This window comes from Cervus elaphus, chromosome 5 (genome assembly GCF_910594005.1).
Source record: "Cervus elaphus chromosome 5, mCerEla1.1, whole genome shotgun sequence".
Lineage (NCBI taxonomy): Eukaryota > Metazoa > Chordata > Mammalia > Artiodactyla > Cervidae > Cervus > Cervus elaphus.
This window is the reverse complement of record NC_057819.1, coordinates 125,867,431-125,890,638: the sequence shown is the minus strand read 5'-3', so window position 1 is coordinate 125,890,638 and position 23,208 is coordinate 125,867,431. Positions and strand designations below refer to the sequence as shown.

Sequence of the window (23,208 nt, the reverse complement as noted above, 5' to 3'; positions counted from 1 at the left end):
TCGGGAGCTGGTTAAATATGCAACTTCACAGGCCTCACCTTAGACCCAGATGAGTCTGTGTTTTAAACAAGCTACTGTGGTGATTCTTATGAACAGAGTTTGAGAACCAATACACCATCCTGTCTGAAAGGCTTTAAGTTCATCACTTTTTTTTTTTTTTTTTTTGGCTGTGCCATGTGGCATGTGGGATCTTAGTTCTCCTACCAGGGACTGAACCTGCATCAGAGGCATGGAGTCTTAACCACAGGACCACCAGGGAAGTCCCAATCATCACATTTTTTATGGCCAAGTCGGTAGCTATCTGCTTGGTGACAAGCAGTCCTGCTCCCTTACATTTTCACTGAAAGCGATCAGTTGTTGGAGTCTTGAAGCTTTTCGATTTTAGAGTCCACTGTTAGGATTCAAATTCTACTTGCAGAATCAATGGTGGTAGAAGGAGGGAAGGAGGGGCTTCAGGAGGAAGTAAAGCAGTCTTGTGTGGTCAGAAGTAGCTGGGAGTGAAGGGGAAGCAAGTATCACAGGCAAATAGGACTCTGAGAAAAGGTGTCCTTTATGATTAGTTTTTTATTCTCAAATTTTAGCATGCATCAAAATCACCTGGAGGGCTTATTAAGATGCAGATACCTATGGGACTTCCCTGGTGGTCCAGGGGTTAAAGATCCGCCTTGCAATGCAGGGGATGCTGGTTTGATCCCTGGCTGGGAACTAAGATCCTTTGTGCCTCGGGGCAACTAAGCCTGCTTGTCACTACTAGAGAGAAGCCCCATGTACTGCAACGAAAGATCCCACATGCTGCAACTAAGACCGATGGAGCCATATATAAATAAATATATTTTTTAAAAAGATGCAGATACCTTGATGCCCCCCCCCCCCAAGTTTCTGACTCAGTAGACCTGCCAATGGGGTTCAAGAAGTTGCATTTCTAACAAGCTCCCAGGTGATGTCGATGCTGCTGGTCCAGGAAGCACACTTTGGGAACCGCTGAACTAATTCACCCAGGTGGCTCAAGTGGTAAAGAATCTTCCTGCCAATGAAAGAGACACAGGTTTGATCCCTGGGTCAGAAAGATCCCCTGGAGAAGGAAATGGCAACCCACTCCAGCATTCTTGCCTGGAGAATTCCATGGACAGAGGAACCTGGCAGGCTACATTCCATGGGGTTGCAAAGAGTGGAACATGACAGAGTATGTATGTATGTACATACGAGCTAATTCAACCTTATGCCCCATGCAATCATTTATTCTGTAATATCCACGGAGATGAGGATGTGATCACCCTGATTTCTGCTTAAACCAGATACAGATCTTGTTACATTTCAAGCTAGAGTTTCTATGAACAACTCTTATGATTCTTCTTTGAATGGAATGGAAATTCGTCTCCAAACCTTCCACACACTTATCCCAGGCCTGCCTCTTATATTCTCGCAGATGCATCCAGCTAGGTCTTCTCCACCTGTCCTTAACTACTCGACTTTTTAACTTAAGAGCAACACTTAATATTTAATCTTTTTACATGTAATTCTATGGGGGTTGCCCATTTTTATAGATTGCAACCCATACCTTAGTTATGAGGTTGTAGTGGCAGGGCTGATAAAGGGATGACAGACCCCAAATATGCACTGACTCATTTTACAACTTTGCCTGGGGGTTGCTCAGACTTTATTCAGCCCAAATAGCCACTGAGAAGTGACACTGAAGTCTCCACACGCATGGCTGTCATCTACCGCAATGTTCCTGGATCAGTCCTAATTTTGAGAATTCTACTGTTACAGACCCACATGAGTCTAATTTTGGGGTCAGAAACTATGATCAATGTAAGTGTGGCCTTTTCTCCAGGTGTTTACAGTGTAACAAGAGAGGACAATTATTTTGTGTGGTTTAGCTGATTGAGGGGGACAGTAAAAAGAAAAAGATGGAGAAAAGTTGAGAGGTTACAATCAGAAATTCAACATCAAGGATAAAAATTAAATCATTCTATTTTGGTTCATTTTCCAAAAGCAGAAGTTCTGCTTATTGCAATGATGGGTTCACTGAGGTATCTGAATTCCTCATTGATTTAGCAATCTTAGCGGATGCCAAATATTTTGAAGATATTATTATTTTGCGCTCCCTCCTGGAGCATGTGATACCTTTATCTTTGAGAACTACAAAGGATGAAGGTTCCTCCGAAGTCAAGAATAAAATTAACGTAAATAAAACGCTGAATGGAAAAGGCAGAAGTCTCTATGTCAACTCGGGCTGACATCAGAGTCTTCTGAGTGATGTGGGTTTTCAGCAGGGAAAGTACCCAGCACAGACACTTGAAGATTTTAGAGCGCGGTTTGTGACTCTGACTACCCGGGAGCTTAAAATATGGCAGTAAGAAGAAAGGAGTGCGCCGAGCTCACGGGACCCCGAAGGGAAAGGAGAGAGGGGAATTTGTTGTGTCTCTTTCATCCACGGACGTTTCAAGGCAAGACTCTTGCGGTAACAAAATTGCACTGCTCAAGTAGCGTGTCATTATCTGCTGTTCAAGATGGGGACACGTAGACAGGGAATGGCCTCCAACACGAACAACTTTCAAGTAGCACCGCTGAGCCTCCACTGCACAAAGCGGAAAGCTGGCCTGCTTCCACCACGCTTCATGAAAATGGAGAGAAATCTTGGTTTCAATATTTTCTCGTGACTTGAACCGAAAGCTAAAAGGGGACTTTTAAATTGCACATCGCTGCTGATCTTACCCACGATTAATGACTAGTGTGTATGGGAAGAGCGGCGGAATGGAGGACCGCTACCGGGTGCAGAGCGCCGAGAAGGAACCGTGGGGTGCGGGAGCCGGAGCGTCCGGGGTTCGGCCCAACAGCAGTTTGCCGGGTCGGGGCAGGATACTCGCGCTCCCGGGAACGGGATGTCTCCCGGGGGCGGTTACACAGCGAGGCTTGTTTGGCTCGCAGCAGGGCGCTCCCGGGGGAGCGGTTGTGCACTGGGGGACGGCTGGGAGGCGCGCAGCGAGCAGGATGCTCCCGGGCCCAGGCCGGCGCGTGTACGTGTGTGTGCACGGTGGGGAGGTGCAGGGCGTGTGCACGGCGCGGGCGGGACGCGCGCCAGTGCGGCCGCCGAGCTCCGCTGCAATACAGGGCCAGCGCCGCCGAGTGAAAATACCGCGCAAAACCCTGGCTCGGGAGCCGCTGGGGGCCGGCTAGGGGAACCAAGCGGACGCGCGCGGCCGGGCCCTCACCCCGGGGCTGAGTGCACTAATACGGTGTCGCAGCACCCTCAGACGAAGAAGGAAGCTGCGTGAGTTTCCACGCACCCCAAGGAAACCGCGAGCCCTAGGGACTCCCACGCGCCCGCGCACGACGAAGCGGAGCGCGTACCCGATCGCACCCTGGCGCGCTCCCCGCGCGGTCTGTGAAAAGACAGCTCGGGCGGGTATTAAGGGGGGGAGAAGGGGGTGTGGCTTGGCTGGAACTAGCCAATGGGCCGGGGAGGGGCGCGCGGGGGCGGAGCTCGTGTTCAGAGTGCCGATTGGTCAGTTGGCCCTCCGGTATGCAGATACGGTGAAGTCACGTGCCAGGGGCCGGGACGACTTCCTGTTGGAGGCCAAGGCGGGGCGGGGAAGGGGGCGCGAGCGCCCCGTCTGGCTGAAGCGGGGGGAGGGGGGGTTCTTGTCAGTTAGAGCAACAAGATGGCCGCGGTGGCAGCTCCGCACCTCAGCGCGACGGCCCCGGGAGCCGCAGCCGCCGCCGCCGGCCCCGCCGCCCCGCAGCCCTGAGCGTCGCCCCGGCCGCCCCCACCGCCCCTGACAGGGCCGTCCCCGCGCCCGCCGCGCTCCAGCCGCCGCCGCCGCCGCCGCGGGCCCGCCCGAGCCGGAGGCGGAGGGAGCGGAGCCGGTCGAGCGCAGAGCGCAGAGCTCAGCCCCCGCCGCCTCGGATCGCGGGCCGCGCCGGAGCCGCCGTCCCGCCTGCGGGCGCGAGGAGGAGGGCGCGTCGCGGCGTCGCCGGGGCCGGACCTGGACCCGCCGGGACGCGTCGCCGCCCACCCGCCCGCGCCGCCGCCGCCGCCGCCCGCTCCGGGACTTGAGCCCGCGGCGCCGGCGCTGAGCGGGCCCCCACCGCCCGAGCGCCCCGCAGGCCCCGGGGCGGCCGTCCGAGTGGTTTTTGCCGTCGCCGCCAGGCCCGCGCCGCCGGAGCCCCTCCGAGGAGCCGCCGCCGCCGCCGCCGCCGCCGGGGACGGAGCCCAGGTGAGCGCGGGCCGGGCCTCCGAGTCGCCGCAGCCGGCGGAGCTGTTGGCGTCGCCTTTGTTCGGCCGGGCCCGGAGCGCGAGGGGTCGCCGCGGGTCCCGGCGGGAAGGATGCGCAGCACGGGGCGGCGGGAGGAACTGCTGGCGGCGCGGGGCCCGGGTGCGGGCGCGCGGGGGGCGAGAGGCTCGCGGTGCCCGGTGCGGTCCGCACGGCAGTTGCGTGTGTGGTGTGCGTAAAACGATGCGTTGGTGGAATTGGTTCTCCGGGAGCAGTCACCCGCGCGGGTTTTGCATTTCTGATGGCATGCACGAACCCAGGCGTTTTCGGTGTGGGGCCTCTCCCACTGTTGTTTGGGGGGGGGGGGCGGTAAGAGCAAGCGCGGGCGTGCTTCTGCTAGCATGGAGGAGCCCCTTGGCCTCCCGCGGGTCTGGAATCAGGTGGGCTGCTCGCGGCGCTGCAGGCTGCAGGGCGATGCGCATGAGGGACGGGAGCCGAACCGCAGCTGCCCGGCTCTGGGAGCGCGGAACCGGAGCACCTCGGGGGCCACCTCCGCTCCTGCGTGGCCTCGTCTGCACCTTTGCCTCGTGGATGAGATTCGTTAATAGATTCGTGTCTGTTAAATGTGCAGATGCGGATCCAAGGGTTCCCAGCGCGTTAACTCGGTGGAGAATCTTTCGCTTGCAGGTTACACTCAGCTTTGGGAATCTCACGGAAGATGCAGGATTGCTGCCTCCACGTCGCGGGGCGGGGGCGGAGGAACCGCAGATCCCGGCCGCACCTCTAGCGGTGCTGGGCGCTCGACTTGTCTCCGGGATTCAGCGAAATGAGTGCAACTGTCTCGAACCTCTACCTCTGTCAGATCAAACCTCCATTTGCGTGGTCTACTCGGTTATGTTTAGGCATGAACTGCAGATTCTGAACTCAAAATGGTGCTCTGTAGATGTCCAACTTAAGCGTATTTAAGGAGTTAGTTGCAAGTTGGAGGCGTCTGGCTGGTTTAATCCATTGTGTTGCTGAGGATCGTGTTTTCTCCTGAATCTGGTGTTCACCGCGGTGTCCTGCGGTGTAGGTGGTCAGTTTGATGATCGCTGTGTAGAGACTGCTACGTCTCTGAGTGTAATTTGACCCCGCAGGAGGCTTATTTTATGCAAGTTATTTCCTACATTTAGAATTGAGTAACTATGGGGATGAGTTGAGACACTGGAAATGTGGCTTGAGTGATCTTAGAAGACAGCGGTGGCCAGTTTGAAATGTGTAGGGGGTGCAGCCATTCTGTGCATGGACTCCATACTTCCTTCAATAGTATGTGAAAGAATAAAGCATAAAATTTAGCTCCAGACCAGATGAACTTGGTTGGCAGAGGGCACCTTGAAGAAATTTATTCCAGAATCACGGAAGTGGTGAAGGTCTTTGAACACCTTTCAATGTGGCACACCTATGATGCTTTGTTGGGAGAAATGATGCAAACTGAGGTTTTAAGAGCAACTAGCCCAGTTATATTATCCGAATTAATTTTTTATTGGTATTTAAACAGATGATAATTGTCTGATTAGTCATTACTTTGTTCACCAATACTGAAAGAGTTTTCTCCTATAGAAAGTTTTTAATATTTGTGTTTTCATAAGAATAGAGGTTTTAGAATCCTTTTGTCTTTCGCACACTGGATCAATAGAAATTGATAGCCCAGAACGTGGTGATAGTAAAAGTATTGTTTTAGTTAAATTATACTTATTGTGATGTAAAATAATTTCTTCAAGCTAGCACTAGTTCTTCATTAAGAAGTAGAAAGGATCCGAATCCCAGATATACGTGTGTGTATGTGTATGTATGTATGTATACATGTATGTATATGTTCAGACCTGATTTTATTATGTGGATCTAGTTTGAAAAGCCCAATTCTTATCTTTCATACTTATTGTTCAAATCAAAGACCTTATTGTCTTGTACATCTGATTTACTATTAAGATATGAAATTAAATAAAAGTTGATACTGAGGCTATAATAAGACTTAATCCTAAACTATTTCGTCCTGGTTCTAGCATTTAAATATTTTAGTAGTAACTCGGGTTACACGTAAGTGTTGATTTTAGGTTTTCCTCCCTACAGTGTTTATTGTTGTTGCTGTGTTTCAAGTGGCATATGTTGTAACACTTTGACAAAGATTATTTTGTAACAGGTTTATGTTTATACTTAGTTGGCTTAGGAGTTCTGGAACAAATAGTTGTCTGAGAGTGCTGATTATGAGGGAAAGTGGAGCGAACTGTTTCATTTGATTCTCAGTGATTAAAATATAACTGAACCATGGGTAGGGGGGATATAGGAAACTTTAAATTACAGTATTTCTCACCTCCTCCACCTTTTTGTTAAACAGCCAGCTTTACTGAGATAAATGTGTGCTTTTCCAAATGCTGTCATCTGGCTCACTTCCAAAACCATGCTGGAGGAGGAGGAGGTCAGGGCTGGAGGGGGGCAGCCTTTTTCCTTAGTGAAGAGAGCTTTCAGTTGGAAAGAAATGGAAGGTAAAATTCCTATAGTACTAGTTGAGAATGGGTGTTTGCATTACTTCCCAAACTCCAAATGGGGGTGATAAGGTCCTGAATGTAAACTTACTATTGGTTGACTCAAGAATGTGATGCTAATTTTAAATCCAAAAGAGAGAGATTACTAGTGAAAGTCTATTTCTCTGTTATTTGATTTGAGCATATAGAATGTCTATGACATCATATAACTTCTTTAACAACTTAACATTTAGAGAATTAGAGCCATTTTAAAGACTATTTTATGGTTTGTTTTTTTAACCTTCCCCAGTAGGAATTAGATCCGTGAGATTGTATGCATATGTTTTCGGTAATATTTACCTCTGAGTCCAGGTTTATTGTGTAAAGATGATATCTGAGAAGATTTTATAAGAAAGAAAATAGATTGGCTATGAAGTCTGAGGCTGTTCTATATATCAGAATAGCATATGAATTAATTAAGATTTGGGACTGGAGTAAGCAAAGATTACTTAGCCAGAGCAACTGAAGCCTGTGTGGAAAGCATGAGAAACACAGAGGTGACAAGGGGCAGGTTTATAAAAGGCCTTGGAAGATGGTAAGCTGAGGGAGCAGGAGGTGGGGCCCTGACCAGGCAGTGCCTGGAAGGTTGTAAGGGGAAGAACCAGGTAACTTTGTTTCTGTTTGTTTTGCTTTTCTTTTTCTTTGACTGAAACTGTTTTGGCTTCTTACTGCTGATTTTGAGAAATTAAATGGGTTTTACCTTTTATTCCAGCTTTATTTCAGAGGGTCTTCTGATGTTTTTGATGTAAGGAAATCTTTTCAAAAAGTATTGAAGCCATGGTTTATTTGTCTGATAACTGGCTTCATAGTGAAGGTGACTAGATTTTATTTGCCTAATTAGGACAGTTAATATCTCAATAACTTTGTCTGAAGATGTCATATATTTGAGTAAAGCAAGAAGAATATCAAATGAGAACCAGCGACCAGCTTTTTTTTTTTTTTAGGACATTTTCCAGGTTTTCTTGCTTTAAGCCAGTTTAATCATGACTAGTTACATTTTTACAAATTAACTTTATCAGTTTTTAAATTTTTGTTGGAGTATACTTGATTTACAGTGTTGTGTTAGTTTCTGCTATACAGCAAAGTGAATCAGTTGTGTATGTGAGTGTGTGTGTGTGTTTGTATATATATCCACTCTTTTTTAGGTTCTGTTCTCATATAGGTTATTACAGAGTATTGAGTTGAGCAAATTAGCTTTTAAATAATTGTGCACTCATGAGAAGAGTGTTCTTTCCTTTGCAAAATAATATACAATAAGCTTTATTTAAGATGTTCTCAATCATAAACATTTAAAGAACCAGGTAACTTATACACAGCTCTCTTCAGGAATATAATTACTTAAAAATTTAAAGGTTGCTTGTTATCAGAAATAACTATAAAACCTTATGTAGAGATTGTATGTATGACATTGAAACCAGAAAATGTGTAATTCTTGCCCAGTGAACTTGTTTGAACAACTTGATTAAAGTAATCCTGTAGCTTTTCTGTTGTGCAAAGTATGTATTTGAACTGTAACTTAAAATTTAATGAAAAGTGAAATATGAATTTTTGACTTCTCCAACTGGGACATGAGAAAGATATGTGTGTTAAAAGCATGGTGAAAACTCAGACCCTTTGTGCCATTTTTGGAGTTTAAAAGTGAACTCTCTTCTTGGCTACAGATGCTTTCAGAGAGTGAAGAAGCTGTTGCAGGGCTGGCGAGCTGTTTGTTAAGAACGCACTCTTCCTCTGTAGCCCTCAGAAGCCTGTAGAGCTGTGTGCAGGGCTAGACAATCTGGGCATCCAGCCAGAAAACATCCCTGCTGCAGCGCAGACAGCGGTTCGCGCCCTCCTGAGCCCTCCATGGCTGCAAACCACAACAGAAGGGATGGCCTTGGGAAAGCCATGCTCACTGCTGTTTTGAACTCTTAATATTCAGTGTGGCTCTCTGAGTCCCAGCCCTGCTTTGGGGCTTTGGTTTTCTAAGATGTAGTGATGGTCAAGGGTGGGCAAGAGTGCAGCTTCAGAAATCGGTCTCTTCTAGGCGAGTGACTTTCAGCGTTTGCTGTGGGAAGTGAGCAGCAGGTTGTCCATCCCAGGGTCTCCCTCTCCTGGTTTGCCTCTTTCTCATGGTACTTCTTTCCTGCTGGGGAACCACCTGCCCAAAGACACATGGGATTGCTGGGTCCTGCACACAGGGCCCAGAGGAGGGAGTCCCATGGAGTCAGTCCTCCAGAGAAGAGAACCTGCGGGCTAGACTGGTCCCTTGTGGCTCAGACCCCACTCTACTTCCTCATAAACCTTTTTTGACACAAAACTTTAAAAACAATTTTTGTAGAAAAATATGAAAATGGAAGAGTACACAGACATGTCAGCTTATCTTTATTGCAATGTTAGGGTATTTTCTGTGAACATCATCTATTTGTATAAATGCAGATGATCCCCTGTGATCCCCTGGAATACAAACACCTGGACAGTTCTTTTTTTCCCTTTAATCTAAAGACTTTCTCTGTATTCTTTCTTCAGAATGTTTTAGAAATTATTACACTTATATCTTTGTAATGTCCTACCTCCGAAGGCCTGAAATGCAAACCTGCAGTTTCACAATATCAAGTCAAACTGTTCTCAGTAGCAGGATAACCCCTGCCTGTGGCTGAGTCTCTTACTAATGGGCTGAGTCTCTTACTAATGGGCAGGCTGGCTAGTGTTGGAGTTCATATTGGGAGTGTGTGCTCTGCTAGATTCATTTTATGTGTACAGTCGAGCTTATTAAGGATAAAATTTCTCACAACTAAAATCAGTTTTTTGGGTTGAGCCTGGCAAAGACATATTTTATTTTTTATTACCAAAGATAATTTCTCTTTAATTTTTCTCTTAATAAATTGATAATTTAAGATAGTGCCCAGGAATTAAAGTTAAGGTCTGAAACAGGCAAATTGCAGCAGAGGCAAAACTTATCACCTCCCCAACCTTTGCTGCTGTGAACAGATGTTAACATCAGGAATGGGAGGGGAAGTGGAATTGCTCCTTTGATTACCTTGTGTTTTCTCACACTATATATGACCTGCAGAGGGGGAGGGGAAAGAGTATGTAGGAAGGGAATTTACAGCGATAGGCTTCGCTCTTCTGGAGGCTGATGTTTTAAATGAGGTTTTGAGGGTAGGTGAGGGAAAGGAGTGATGGTTGTGGGAGCAAATGCATTGGAGTTACTGAGGACGGTGGAGAAGTGTGCGTGTGTGTGTGTGTTGGGGTTTAGGAAGCATCCTCTCAGGTAGCCAGGTCTCCGTGTTAAAGTAATTTTCAAACAGATACAGCTAACATTTGAGCATTTATTCTGGGATAGTGTGCCAAGGATGTGACATTACTATCTTATTTAATCCTCATAACACTCACAGAAGATGGTTGCTTTAATTCTGTTTTACAGAGGAGGAAAGGAGAACGGAGAAGAAAGTAAAAAGATCCTGCAGCTTGTAGAAAGTGCAGCCAGAATTTACACTCAGACTGTCCACTTCACAGCCCTCACCCATGGATAAATAGCTTGGATTATTTGAATAACTTTGTAGTTAGTCTCTCTCCTCTGGTCTGTGTCCCACCAATACACTTTGTGTTTTTCATTCCCCAGTAGCTGCTTGTAAGGTAGGTACTGTTATTGTGTTCATTTTCTAGATTGGGAAGCTGAGGCTGGTGGAAGTTGAACAATTTGCCCAAAGTCAGGGCCTTAATAGCGTGTCTGGGTTCTCTGATGCCAGAGTTAGAGCTGCTTTCTAAAGCCCACGCCTGCTCATGTCAGTCCTTCCTTTACTCCACAAAGATTTATTTATTTATTTATTTTTTACTCCACAAAGATTTAATACCTTTTCTACTGAGTGGCCACAGCGAAGACTGACCTCTCACTGCCCTCCCTGAGGTGTCCTTAGTGATGGAGACAGGCACCAAACAAGTGAAAACAGCAAAGCGAAAAACTAAGATAGCAATTAAATGTCGTGAAGCTTCCTGAGTTCACAACAGTCCATCGTGGCGTGTAATTACGTAGCCGTGTTGTGCGTCTCCTTTGGTGAAGCTGCACGTTACCACATGGAATGATGAGAGAAGTCCAGCAGCAGAAGGAATTTTTATCTTCCTCAGCCTTGTCAGCCTTTCCCACTCACATGACCACCAAACACTGTTTTCCCTTCAGTACCACCCTATAGTGTCCTTCAGTGAGAGGGACTTGGGAATGCAGAAAGAGAGTGCCCCGTTATTCGGAAGAGGGAGGGAACGCATGGGTCACAGTGGTCAGGCAGGACGTCACTTGAAATGGGCCCTGAAAGACTGGTAGCAATTGGATAGAGGGAAGGGATATTCTATAAGGAGACAAATGGGCAAGTCATGTTTGGGGACCATCTCGGCAAGTACCTAACCATAGCAGCTGAAACCCAGTGTTTTTATTGAGTAAATGAACCCTGAGACCTAGCTGTAAGTAGAGCTTTCATGTTGAGTTTGAAGTTTAGAAGGGGCTATATGGGTAGCATCTCCATTCTTTGGTTAGGAACTTTTGGTGGTTGTTGATGGGCATGACATTGAACCAAATGTAGATTTGAAACTTGGATCAAGCGGGTGGTTGGAGGGGAGACTGAAAGCCTGAAAACCATGGCTGTTGTGGTTGTCTGTGGAAGGTGATGCGAGCTTAGACAAGCATAATGGTAGGGTCAAACTGAAAAGGTGTTAGGAAGAGTCAGCAGGACAAAACAATACCAAATGATTGGTGTGGGGCTGTTGGAAAGAAGGAATTCTAAGAGGTCAGACACAGAGGGCTCACTGCTCTTCCTGGGATGTTTGAGAGAGGCCTTAAATTAAATAAAAAAGCTAATGTTAAACTGTTTGATTTAATACATAACAGTGAGTCCTTTTAAAATGCTGATTGGGGAAAGATAGCACGTAATAGAGCAGTTTTAGGAGAGTTTATTGTTTGAGATTCTGGTATAGAGATTTGACTCACAAGCATAAATCCCACTATGTAATGAGCCATGTAATAATAGGGTTCTGCTGTTAATTATGATGAGTACTCGCAACGAAATCGAATTTTCTTAGTACCACCCCCATAAAAAATCTTAACTCAGAGTTTATATAACAGTCCCAGATATACTGCAAACTTTATGGATGTGGGATATTGACCAAAAAAAGAAAACAAATTTTCAGTATTTCCAGAAAATCGTCACCGTCCTCAGTGCACCGTGTTTTCCGTGGGCATCTGTAGGAATGGGCAATTATCTTTTCAGGTCTCTGGGTGCTGCCACCAAATTCTAAAGATGTAATATGTGATATTTCTTATGGACATTTGAACTTTAGGTATAGTTCCTGATTTGCCTTTCACAGATAGGGTGACTATCATTAGATATTAGCCATTGGAAAAATGAGTGTTGTAATTAATAGGATCATTCTGGCCAATCCACAATGTCTGGTTAGCATATATTAGATGTATTTTTCTGTTCTCCTCTAGGGGGACTCTCGAAGTAGATCGAATTTTAGAAGGATATTGAAAATTCTTTTTCTTGAAATTAGTTTATGTTGACTTGTAATTTAAGTACTCCTTTAGCACAGTTATTAAATGTGGCTATTTAACTAGCTTACACACATACCTTCTATTTAACCTCTGATGGCAGAATTTTGGTTATGTAGATCGCATGGCCTAAGAAAATGGGGTTTTCTCTTGTTGTCTTTCAACTAAATCTCAAATTAGTGAACATTGATTTCAGAATTCAGCCTTTAGGATTTCTCGAGTTTTTCTTGCTTTTTATTGATACTTGTCTTTCCCATAACATATCCCCCTTTTTTTAATTTGCTCTTTTCATGTTTTTAAGATTTGTGTGTTTTTGTTTTTGTTTTTTTAATATTTTCTCTCCTGAAGCTTTGCATTTCAGAGATGGCAGTGAAGGTCTATTTTGAGGCAATAGGATGAACTGTGTGCTGTCTTTCATTTCAAAGTACTGTTGTTTTGCTAAGCCTATTTGCTCTGAGGGTATAAAGTCATAAGTGGAGAAAGGATTCCAGACTTCATAATAGCTATAGTCTTTTGAGTGCTTGTCATATGCCAAGTTCAGGCACTTAATTTATTACCTAATTTATTCTCATCAGCAGATGAGGAAACCAGGGCACCTTGGAGAGGGCACGGCTCCCTGATTGCTGTGACCATGCTGTTTAGTTGTTCCTCCTCATTCAAACGGACACAGTGATTTTTATTGCCTTTGAAGATCTAAGAGATCTTCAATTCAGTTGCTCAGACCCCATGGACTGCAGCACACCAGCCTTCCCAATTCTCCAAGAGGTCTTGGGGCCCCAGTTTTGATGTGTGGCATTTGGTCTGTTTTAATTTTAAAAATCCATCACATGTTAACATAAATTACCTGTGTCTAATGGGATCAGAGCCCCAAATAGAATCATTTTGGGTTCTAAAAGTATACTGAAAGAAAAGCAACTTTGATGTGCTCATGAGAAATGTTATTTCTGTTTGAAAAACCTGATAGTAAATTCTCTTTACTCCCCGAATTCTAGCTCTGACGTCCAGAATGCGGCTGAGGCAGGAGCATGTCGGCAAGACAAATGCAAGTCTCATGAAATCTCATGGATTACTTCTTTTCTGCCACAGCAGCAGGTTTTTCTTAAAGCATTGTTTGAAAATTAACATTACTGAAAATTTTAAGCCTGCTTAAAGGGATTCTGTGATAGTTCTGATTCAGATTATTAAAAGTGAGACGACATTTTTATAAAAATCTGTGTCACCTTGCTACTAGAGTGCTTTAGTTATTAACAGGGTAAGCTAGCAGTAAGCTGCCTTTGATATATATGAGCAGTATTTGATAACTGCCTTTCCTAATACTTCCTGTTGAATCGCACATTTCAGTTGGAAAGCAGTTTCCTCACTTGACCCATTTTTCTTCTCTATTGTGTCTGTCTTCTGGTTCTTCAACACAGAGTGTTTGAAGGAATGTTGTAAACCCTTACAGACTTATAAGATAAAGAGATCCAGATACCTGCTTTGGAATAAGCATATTCTCTTTTGTTTTTTTATTTGGTTCTCTGGTTGGAGGGATAATAGTTTTGCTTCTTTCCTTTCATGTCACAGTTTTCAGAAGAAATATATATTAAATGGCTGTGAATGGTAGAGAAGCATATGGGTAAAGGAAAAAAACAGATGTGTGAGGGTAAAGATCTTGTTTTAGTAACATGGATAATTTAATGATACAATTTTAGCAAACATATATGCAGTAAGCCTGGCTTAATATGTCTATATTGTAACGTGTGTGTGGAGACCTGGATCTCTTGATACCGTTATCTTGTTATTGATGCCACCGTTAGTCCCAGGTACGACCCATGGCTTTATAGAAGCTTGACTCTACTTCTGTGCTTTCCAGATCAAATTCTTAATGTCCTAACATACCTAACACCTGTCTCCTTCATGAAACCGTCTTTGAGTTCACTGTGTAAACTTTATCCTTTCTGTCTAAGCTCACACCTTTGGTGACCTCATTCAGTCCTGTGACTTTAAATTCCATACATACCCGGAAGACGCCTCAGTTTTGTGTTGCAACCTGGACTGCTCCCAAGACTCAGTATTTGCATATCTAGTTGCCTTCTCCATATCCTCACCCCACGTCCACTCTGCCTGCACTCCTCCCTGTCTCACTTGAGAGAGCACTTACATCCTTCCAATTGCTCCAGTCTAAATCTTTGGTGTCCTCCTTGGCTCCATCTTTCTTTCCATGTACAGTACATGGCGGGGGGTGGGGGTTGGGGGGCTTCCCTGGTGGCTCAGTGGTAAAGAATCTGCCTGCCAATGCAGGAGACACAGGTTTGACCTCTGGTCCAGGAAGATCCTCTAGAGAAGGAAATGGCATCCCACTGCAGTATTCTTGACTGGAGAACCCTATGCACAGAGGAGCCTGGCAGGCTACAGTCCATGTGGTTGCAGAGTCGGATAGGACTTAGTGACTGAACAACAACGGTATATAGAAAATTAACAGCTTTCTAAGTAATCCATGGGTCAAAGAAGAGATCACAAGAGGAAGTCAGAAAATACTTTGAGCTGAATTTAAAAAAGAAAACACAAGCTATCAAAATCCATGTGATGATGAGCAGCTAAGCTGTGCTAAGAAGGAAATGTATAGCTTTAAATGTCTGTATTACAAAAAGAGCTCTCAGAGCAATAATTTCAACCTCTACTTTATGAATCTGGAAAGTGAAGAACAAACTAGGTCCATAGTGAACAAAAGAAAGAAAGAAAGATTAGAGTAGAAGTCAATGAAATAGAAACAGAAAAGATCAGTAAAACCAAGAGCTAGTTAATTGAAAATATCAACAGATGGAGAAACCTGCAACTGGACTGACCAAGAAAAAACAAAGAAGATACAAAGTACCAAAATCAGGAATGAACAGAAGACTTGGTACTGAGCTTACAAAACTTAAAGTGATACTTTGTGCCCACAAATTAGACACCTTAGATGAAGCATTCTAGGAATAGACAAATTACCAAAACTGACTCAAGAATCAAAAGTCTGAATGGACATTTAACAAGAAGCTGAATTAGTAATTAACAATCCTGCCACAAAGAAAAGCCCAGCTCATCTTGGCTTCATTGATAAATTTTGTCAGACGTAAAAAGAACTAACCCAAAGCCTTCACAAACATTTCCAGAAAATCAAGGAGGAAGAAACACTTCCCAGCAGATTCTGAGGCCAGTATTGCCGTGATACCAAAGCCAAAGACAGCATAAGAAAATAAAACTGCAGCCCAATATCTCTCATCATTGTAAACACAAAAATCTTTCTAATATTAGGAAGCCAAGCCCATCAGCAACATATAAAAAGGGTTATGATCAAGTGGGATTTATCCTAAGATTGCAAGTTTGAATTAACATTCTAAAATCCCTTAGTGTCATATACCATATTGGTAAAATCAAAGATAGAACCATATGATCATTGCGATAGATGCAGAAAAGGCATTGGACAGAGTTCAGTTCCCATTCATGATCTTTAAAAACAAACAAACAAAACTTCTCAGCAAATAAGGTGTAGAAGGATAATTTCTTCAACTTGATAAACAGTGTATAGGAAAAACATACAAAATACAAGGAACTAATTCATATTTTAGTATGAGCAATTATAAATGCCTTCTCCCTAAATTTGTGAGCAAGATTTGCTTCTGTCAACATTGTATTGTAGTTTCTAACCTGTGCAGGTTAAAAAACTGATGGGGGCAGGGGTAGGGGGGAGTGGGGAGCCAGGCGTTTATATTGGAAAAGTGAAAGTGTTAGTTGCTCAGTCATGTCTGTCTCTTGGTGACCCAATGGACTGTGGCCCACCAGGTTCCTCTGTCCATGGAATTCTCCAGACAATACTGGAGTCAGGGAATATTCCTGACCCAGGGATAGAACCTGGGTCTCCTGCATTGCAGGCAGATTCTTCCCCGTCTGAGCCACCAGGGAAGCCCTTTATATTAGGGGAAAAAAAGAAGTAAAACTGTCCTTATCCACAGATGGTGTGATTCTGTATATAGAAAATGTACAGAAATCTGTGCACACACACACAGCTACTAGAACTAGGACACAAGTTCAGCAAGGTCACAGGATACAAGATCAGTATACGAAAATCATTTGTATTTCTGTATACTAGCAAACTAGCAAATTTCATTTGAAAAAGAAATTAAGAAAACAGTTTCACTATGGCATCAAAAAGAATTACATATTTGAGAATAAGTTTAACAAAAAAAGTGAAACACAAAACATGACTGAGAGAAATTAAATAATTAAGAAAGAAATAAATAGTTGTCTTCATGGATGGAAAGATGCGATGATGTTAATATAGCAGTTCTCCCTAAATTGATCTATAAATTCAATTCAAATCACAGAAAACTTTTTTTGCAGAAATTGACAAGCTGATTCTAAAATTTATATGAGAATGCAAAAGATGTAGAATAGCCAAAATCATTTAAACAGAACACAGAAGAAGGACCTAACATCTCCAATTTAAGTTTATACTATAGGAGGACTTCCCTGTTGGTCCACTGGTTAAGACTCAGCATTTCCACTGCAGGGAGCACAGGTTCAATCCCTCATCTGGGAACTCAGATCCTGTGTGTGGTGTGATGCAGCCAAAACAAACAGACAAAGAAGAATATGCTGTAAGGCGAAAGCAGTTAAGACGGTGTGATACTGGCACAGGGGCAGACGTATGGAGCAGAAGTGAGTGTTAAGATACAAGCCTTTGAACTGATTTTTGACAGAGGTACCAAGGCAGTTCAGTGGGGGAAAGGATAGTCTTTTGAATAAGTGTTCTAGGACAGTTGGCTGTCCGTATGCCAAAAAAACAGAAAAGGTGATTTAGACTTCACACCATACACAAAAATGAACTCAAAATTGATCATGGACTTAAATGTAAAAACTGAAACTGTAAAACTGTTAGAAAAAGCACAGAAGAAAATCCTAAAGACTTTTGGTTAGACAAAGAGTTCATAGATAAAACACCAAAAGCATGATTCAAGAAGAAATAAATTGATACATTGGACTTTAAAAATACTGTGTTTCAAAAGATGTCATTATGAACATGAAAAGACAGTCCACAGACTGGAAGAAAATATTTGCAAATCATACAGCTGAAAAAGACTTGTATTCAGAATATATGAAGAACAACTCTTGTAACCCATTAATAAGACAAAATACCGAGTTAAAAAATGAACAAAAGATTTCAGTAGACATTTCACCAAAAAAGATATACAAATAGCTAATAAGCACATAAGATGCTCAACATCATTAGATATGGAGGAAATGAAAATTAAAACCATAGCCAGTTCATCTCCACTAGAAAGGCCGCAATCAAAAGGACAGGCAGTAACAAGGATGTGAAGAAATGGGGAACCTCATCCGTTGATGGAATTGCTTGTTGCAGCAGCTTTGGGAAACAGTTTGGCAGTTTCTTAAAAAGTTGAACATAAATTTACTGTATGACCCAGTAATTCCTTTCCTACATATCTACCCAATACAGATAAAAGTGTATATTCACTCAAAAACATGAACATGAAAGTTATTTGTAATAACCAGTAGAGGAAGCAATCTAAATGACCATCAACATTTTGTAAATGGTTAAACAAAATGTGGATGTCTATACAGTGGAGTACTGTTCAGCCATACAAAGAATGAAGTTGGGATATACGTTACAGTGTGGATGAATCTCAGAAACATTGTGTCAAATGAAAACAGCCAGATTTCATTTATGTGATATTTCCAAAAAGGGCAGATCTGTGGGATCCGAAAGTATATTAGTGGTTGTCTGGGGCTAAGGGTGAGAATGGGGATTGGCATGAAGGATTTTTGGTGGGTAGTGAAATCATTTGAAAACTGGATTATGGTTATGGCTGTACTGTGAATTTTTTTTTTAAGTGGGAAAATGTTATTTTAAGGCTTCAATGCATGTTAAAAAATATATATACACTTACTATCAGAATTGTCACCTTATTTTTTTATTAAGATGAGAATTATTCTTTGTGTGTTTTGTTTTTGCTTGGTTTTATTTTGGGGTTATCTTACCATTGCTATTTAATGTTCTTTATAGTCAAGGTGTTGATTGGATTAGTGACAAAAATATTATTAGCCATCATTATATCTTGTATATGTGCTGCATTCAATGAGTAAGTCTTAAGTAATTGAAGCTGTTTAAAATTCACAGATCTGTAGGGTTTATAGAAAATAAAACAGATCCAAAGAGGTGGTGTGCCTTCCATAATATCAGACAGTCCTGAGTTCAAACCCAAGGGTTGCCAAAGAAAACTAGCTTTATGTCTTTTGACATAGGAAAAGGAGCAAAGGAAAAGACAATTGATAAAAACAGACTAGTAAGCAAGCATTTACAAACTTTAAAAACTTAGTCTTGCCAGTGATCAAAGAAAAGCAAATTAAAGATACTAGAATTTTTTTTAACATTTTCAGCTGGCTAAGTTCAAATATAACCCAGAGGAGAATAAGAAAGGAAAATCTTCCACTCATATGCTGTTAGTGAAGATGAGTACAAACACCTACAGACAGTGAAAATGATAGTACATATCAGAAGATTCAAATACCTTAATACCCCTCATGAGGTTATTTTTTTGGCCTCTTTGTTAAGGATTCCCCCTCCCCCACATATATTAAACTGTACAGATTTGAAGTTTACCATTCAATAAAATTTTATATATGTATATACCTTTGAAACCACCCCTACAATCAAGGCAATGAGCTTATCTGTTGAGGTTAAGTTTTGAAGTCTGTTGGTAGGAGTGGTGGGACAGTGCACTGGAGGGAGATGAGAAGCAAAATTTAAAAACCATGTAATCACTGGAAAATGGTGGTAAAGGGAATGGGGATGCCTTCCTTATAATTTTGCCCATAAAGGTAGCTACTTCACACAGCAGGTTTTGAAATATTTGTCATTCTTGTTGGAAGGTGATTATCTCTTAAATATTATTTAATCAAACCTTTCCTTTTGGGGCTAAAATCTTTTTTTGAAAATATAGAAAGGCATTGTGGTTAAGAGATATTGGGACTTCATGCACAAGTAAAGTTTTAACAACAGAAGTGGGAGCCAGTATATGGTTGCCATCTTTTAGTCATGCCATGAAAGATATTTGAATAAAAACCACCATCATCAGCTCTTATTACTTTGTAAAACAAAAGACATTCTCATGCAAAGAAGTAGAAAACATGATCTTAGGGGAGAATCCTATAAATTAAGTGAATGTGATTTTGTGAAAAATGGTCCTCATCCTTTTTTTTTCCTCTTTTTGTGGTATTACCTGGAGTTACCTTGATTGTGGGGTTAGTTTTACAGGTGTGCACATATACCAAATTTTATTGAATAGTATGCTTTAAATATGTGCAGTTCATTCTCGTTCACTGATAACCAGCATTTGAGGACCACTGGTATAAGCATGGTCTTGGGAGTGTTAACTCTGGGATAGGTTTCTGGGAATGTCTCTTTATTAGCTCAGTGACTTCAGGTTTGTTTTTTGTTTTTTTTTCCCTCAGCCTTGGCTCGTCTGGAAGAAGTGGCTAGTAATGCTTACTTACAGTGTCACTATCCAGATTAAATAAAATAGTGTATAAAGTTGACACATTGTAGGTACACATTATCTTCCCTATATTTAGCCCTGCAAAATCTATTCCTCACTACCACACATTTGTGCTGTCATCTGTTTGTGTGAATATTACTGTAATTTCAAAGGAGTGATTCAACTCTAGAGGGTGGTATTGTTTTAACCCTATCACAGACACAACCATAGTAATCACTTCAGTGTGTGATTTGTAGGGTGTGTGTGGGAAGGGGTGGTTTATCCTGAAAAGATCCAAGGATAGCCTATAAAATCATTGCTTGAGCAAAAGTCATGGAATAGAGATTGAATTTGTGTTCTTTGTAGACTGTTAGGATTTGTTCTTCTGATGATCATACTGTCCATTTAACTTACTGTACTTCACACAGAGAAGCCCTATCCAGGGTTCCAGAAGTGCTTATAATTCAGTCTCCTGTGGCATGTAATTATCACAAGGCGGTAAAGCTTTGTTCAGGAAGATCAGATACCTAGGAAATAGACAGTCACTCAGTTACTTACAAAGCTTGGTTTTCCTTTCCTTTTAGAGGTATGTTAAAGAGAGAAAGATGAGGAGGAGAGTGAGCAGTAATATCCCCTTTTCAGTTCCACTAATATCTTAGATTTATAATCTCCAGAAAATGTAGCTTTGGATATTGAACAGCAACTTCCTAACTCAAGAAGAGTAGATAGTTATGCCTGTGCTCAGTCGTGTCTGACTCTTGCAATCCCATGGACTGTAGCTTGCCAGGCTCCTCTGTCCATGAGATTTTCCCAGCAAGAATACAGGAGTGGGCTACTATTTCCTCCCCCAAGGGATCTTCCCAACTTGGGGATTGAACCTATGTCTCTTGCATTGCAAGTGATGCTTTACAGCTGAGCTACCGGGGAAGCCCTTATTTATGCCTTGGTATTAATGCAAAACTAAAAGACACCTTCTTAGGTCAAAAAAGAAACATTTATTGAGCTTCAACCTCATGCTGAGACAAGAGTTTAACCTTTTAAGTAGTTACAGAACCCTCTAAGAAGCCAGAAAGTCAAACAGAATGAAGAAGAAATTTCAATTATACAAGAATTTCTCTCCAGAAAGTTTCTTCCTTTCAACCTTGTTAACAGAATTCTTTCTTGGGAGTTCCCTAGTGGTCCGGTGGTTGGTAGTTGGTGCTTTCTCTGCCAGGGCCCAGGTTCAGTCCCTGGTTAGGGAACTAAGAGCCTGCAAGCTGCGTGGTGCAGCCAAAAAATAAAAATAAATTCTTTCATACTTTTTAATATTTACTATGTAAATTACCTCAGAATTTTAAGTAGATGGCTATCCAGGCTGTGAAGCTAGCATAATTATACCAAAAACATGAAAATGATATCAACAAAGCTGTCTTTAAATTTCTGTTAACATAAATGTAATCTGAGAATCTTAAATAATTTACAGAAAGCATAGTTCATCACTGTTAGCATTATTTAAAATCTGTTTCTAAAGAGAATTCAAGACATGGAGTGGCATAAGATTATCTTAATTGCTACCTGGAAAGTCACTGAATAAATTTCAGTATCCTTTGAGATACTCCTGCTTCTGACTAAGGCAGACAAGCTGTATCAGACTACCCCTGCTGCCAAGACCTAAAAGAGCTAGGTGGAACATAAAAAGCAACTCTTGGAAGGCATCAGAAGCTACTGGGGCATATAATATCACTTTTATGTGGAATCTAGAAAAAATGATACAGATGACCTTATTAGCAAAGCAGAAACAGTCACAGATGTAGAGAACAAATTTATGGTTACCCAGGGAGGAAGGGATGGTGGGACAAATGGGGAGACTGGGATTGACGTATATACTACTACGTGTGAAATAGACAACCAATGAGAGCACCGGGAGCTCACTGCTCAGCGTCCCGTGATGACCAGAATGAGAGGGCAGTCTGAAGAGTGGGCGTGTGTGTGCATAGAGCTGATGCACTTTGTTGCTGTACAACAAAAACGGACACAACATTGTACAGCAACTATACTCCAATTAAAAAAATCTTAAAGACAAACTAAAAATGGGGGAAATGTTCACAGCAACAGTTTAATAATAAAATTAAATGGTTTAAACTTTTATTAATAGAAGTTTAATCCATTTAATATATAAATTCTTACAAATTGATAAAGACAAAACACATTAAGAACCCAAGGGATAGACCAGAAAATATAATTGGTTAGTTCACAGAAAACAAAGTTCATGCATGTTAAGTAACAACATGGGGAAATGTGTCCATTAATAATCAAATCACCAAGTTTCCCTGCTGGCTTAGCAGTAAAGAATTCACCTGCCAATACAGGAGACACAGGTTCGATCCCTCGGTCGTGAAGATCCCCTGGAGAAGGAAATGGCAACCCACTCCAGTATTCTTGCCTGGGAAGTCCCACGTACAGAGGAGCCTGGCGGGCTACAGTCCATGGGGTCGCAAAGTCGGACACAACTTAGCTACTAAACAACAGTAATCAAAGAACTGTAAATGAAGGTCAGTGAGATGCTGTTTCTATCTGATTTACAGAGATTAAAAATTATAATACTCAGTGCTTATGAGGACATATTATGCTCAGCTAATAAAAATACAAATTATTAAAATGCCTTTAAAAAAAAGAAAAAAATGCCTTTGGATAACAGTTTGGCTATAAGTATTGAAACTCTTAGTTATACCCTTTGTTTTAGTCTGCTTCTGGAAATCTCTGTTAAGACAAGAATCACAAATACAGAACAAACTACACAAAAGAGGTTTAGTGATGAAAGTAGTGTAAAAAGGAAACACCTAAATAAATAACAGGGAAAACTGTTAAGAAAAATTATGGCACATCTACACAATGAAAATATTATGTTGTCATTAAAAATTACATTTGTGAAGCTTGTTTAATCTTTTCTTTTTTAAGTTTAGAAAACTCCATGAACTGAACCAAGGGTTTTTGAGAATGTAAATTAAGACTGGTCAACTGTATACCAGTGTTACTGTACTAATTAGCAGTATTTACCAACTCTTTATTCTTTATCACATCTCTTCCCAACGTTAGAATTTCTTCTCTGCATCTGCCCATCTGTTCTCAATGGCAGTCACTCCTGTACTTTTCCCTCCTTTTCTTTTCTTTCTGAGCATATTTAGAGTCCAAAAGGTTTTGGTTATAATTAGTATCTTTTCCACTAGGTGCTACTGTTTTTCAGACTGTAAAAACATTTTTCAGTGTAATTTGAAAGTACACAGTTGTTTTTTCAGGGTTGGATGTCATCTGTTGAGTGCTGAATTTTTAAATCTCTACTATGATACATGTGCCTACAAATGACTACAGGTAATTAATGGAGAATGTAACATTAATTTTCAAGGAAACTCTTTGTACTT

The 23,208-nt window shown here is 42.1% G+C and overlaps 1 protein-coding gene across 6 annotated transcripts in view; it reads left to right on the top strand.

Annotated features, from left to right (window-relative positions):
* Positions 1 to 3,615: 3,615 nt before the first annotated feature.
* The window catches only part of TNRC6C (trinucleotide repeat containing adaptor 6C), a 114,497-nt gene continuing 94,904 nt past the window's right edge, over positions 3,616 to 23,208 (top strand). For all 6 annotated transcript variants that reach the window (XM_043905395.1, XM_043905393.1, XM_043905391.1 and 3 more), the window contains exon 1: positions 3,616 to 4,220. The gene's annotated coding sequence lies outside the window, so the exon portion shown is untranslated. The remainder of the gene's footprint in view (positions 4,221 to 23,208) is intronic.